Here is a 3,103-nt window from a genome sequence, read left to right as displayed (position 1 = left end):
TCACTGAAATTTTTCTCCGCTTCATCTACCTTAGAGTCAAGTATCCCAACTTCATCAGAAATTTTGCCCATTTCCTCCCGAATTGATTTTAATTTTCCGTCTATTAGTTCCTCGATACAACTAGACATTTAACCTACTTCCTCTTTCACAGCCGAAGCTATTTCGGATTGAACCGAATCAATTTTTAAATTTACCTCAAACGTATCGGTTTTAAGAGAGTCAGTTCTTAAATTTATTTCACCCAAAACGGTTCTAACAGAATCAATTTTGTATGGCATATCGGTTTTAGCAGAATGAATTTTGGATCCCAATGCTTTTATCACCTGCATTAATTGCGACATCATGTCTCCACCAAATTCATCTCCCATGCCTGAATTGGGACTATTTGCCCTACTAAATTCATCGCCGATCACGCTCTCCCGCCCCGACTTCGGGCTAAGTGGCTCCCTAGTATTCTTGGACCTACACAAACTGATCGACTGCTTAATATCAGTGACGTTTATTATTGTCAATTGAACAACAGAACCATACATAATCTCGCTATAAGCGCAGGTACTTAGCTTTGCCGTGCTGGATCCTTCTGTCATTGTATTGCTGCCGATGTTGCAGTGGAAGCCGACGCTGAAGATCTCGTAGCCTCTATGAGATGAACCGCCGTTGAAGATGGCGCTGCTGGCGGGAACTACGTGCTTTCGACGTTGCCTCTTCCTCCGCGCTATTTTTTTATCTTCCCTAACCACTCTTAAAACTCAGTGCACACAACTGTGGCAAAATTCGTAGCTCAGAGCCCCCACGCAAACTGCCTAAACTGCAACAGACTTGAGACCTAGGTCACAGAATGTCGTTAACTGTGATAATTACAATTGTGATTTTACAACTATTAAAGAAACCTAATATTCAGTTCTGAACCAACTCACATTTAACTTTAGCGAGAGGTCCAGCCCATCGAAGTTCAGATAATACTTTTGGAAACACTTTGCAGAATCCAAATCATATTCTAAAGTGTACAGAATTCATCTTCCGCAACTAACACTTTCCTAAATCCAATCCGGTTCCAACATTTTGCAAGATTCTTATCACTCAAATAACACTTTCCAAATTCCTATCCCGGACGAGCCCCCAACTGTGAGCTGACATCCCAAAGATTCTCGGGCTCACATGCTGTTCCCCTTCATCGAAATATCTTGGCTCAAACTCGTCTAGGCGTTGAACCACACATGTTGCATTACGCACTCTAAATTGGACACTTGTGACACTTTGGTTAAATTGTCTGGCTGACGGCAAGTTTGCGAAATGTAAAGTTAACCAAACATATAATAAAAGTAATAACAATATCGGTAACTAAATTAACAACCCATAAATGACCTAGGCAACACAGTTGCGATTTGGTTAGTTTATTCAGAAAGCAAACTTACTGTGAAAGTGCTCGTATTTAGAGTTACTGTTACACTCGAGCGCATATCCATTTGACACCGTTCGATCGTTCACAATCTCATCGCGATATACAAGTTATTTAACTGCAAAGTTTCAGTTGACACCAGGCGCGCGGCCGGTCGCCACTCAGCGACTAAGTCCCGCGACACCCACAACGCGAAATTTTGTAAGTCATTTCACTTCCTAGCTGCCTAAAGACCGACGTCCGTTTACGCATTTGCATCCGAAGTGTACCCTTTGGCGTTTCCAGCCGAGCATCTCATTTTGGCGTCGGCGCCAGCACTTTCAGTCCTGTGCTGCGTTTCCCTCGCGCCGTATATCCTCTCTCAATTGACTAGGGTAGTTCCCTTTCCTGAAGCCGTCCATCTGATTTGATAGAGATTATTCTACACTATTTCATGTTTTAACACGTTTAAATAATCAAAGCTTGACCACTTTCGCGTTCTAAATAAAGTAACAATGATATCCATTACATAATAAAAGTTAAATTCTTTTACATAAAACCAATAAAATTTCCTTCTTAGCTTTGAATGCCCTGGCCAGTAGCCTTGCACCGATGTGCTTTCAGATAAATAATTATAGGACCAAAGTAACTATTCTGCAGTAAACTTTACAGCAAATATTGTATAACCTGGTGCTTCAATAAGGTGTCATGCTGTCATCGTTCAATGTGTTTTGTGTGGAGGAAATGAGGAGCTGATGTTAAACTTAAAATACTGATAATTTAAATATTCTATATCTTTTAAACAAATAAAGTTACAGTGTTGATATGTACCACATCTGTCATTTTAATGATGCGCATCTACATGAAGTGTCGATCGTTAAGATCGAGTAAAGTGTTCACGTTTTAGCATCTAGGCCTTTGCTTTTTAACAGTATATCCTTAACTATTATAGATATGATGAAAATTCAAGTTTTATAGGGATCAGCATTAAAATTTATAGAGGATGGCAGATAAAAATTGCTGTGGCTTGATTTCCTGCATTACTACTGAATTAAATAGTTTTCATAAATGTTTCCCTTTATGGCCGATCTTTGTTCCGCCATATTTAACATAGCTGCATCGAAACAAGGTTTCCCTATGACGTAGGTTCTCGTCTGTCTCGCACACCACAGCACTTAGGCCTCCATAGACAATAGACGCCTGTGAGTTTCCCCATATCGTGGTGAATCTGCGTCCTTTGTGGCACACGGTCCCCGACGACAGGGTTCGTTTCACAATTCCTGTAGGCTGACTCTTTAAGCCATATATTTAAATGAGAGCGCAATGCCCGTTAACTCACATCTTTCTGCTCTCTTCTGCACTTACTCAGTTCGTCAGTGTCGATGCAACTCGTTTCCTTTTTTTCAAATTCTGGGCACCATTTGGCTTTTTGTCACCTTCTCTGCTCGTCAATAACTTTGCTCGTTCACGTCTTTATAGGTGACAGTAGGGTAGTCCCTGTTGTACTTGTTGCTTCTGTCAGATAGCACCCTTGACTGAATTGTGAAACCGATTCTGTCACAGCCACCTGTACTTTTCTTTTGGGTACAAATATATCGTTTGGTCACATTAATCAGATTATACTGTGTAGAGACTAATTTGCATTTTGTGTCTTTGCAGCAGACCATCTGAGAGAACTGCATCAGATGCCAGCCTCTGATGAACAGAAACTATTCTAACAATAAC

Source organism: Schistocerca cancellata, chromosome 6 (assembly GCF_023864275.1).
Source record: "Schistocerca cancellata isolate TAMUIC-IGC-003103 chromosome 6, iqSchCanc2.1, whole genome shotgun sequence".
Taxonomy (NCBI): Eukaryota; Metazoa; Arthropoda; class Insecta; order Orthoptera; family Acrididae; genus Schistocerca; species Schistocerca cancellata.
The sequence above is the reverse complement of the archived record's forward strand: the minus strand, read 5'-3'. Positions refer to the sequence as shown.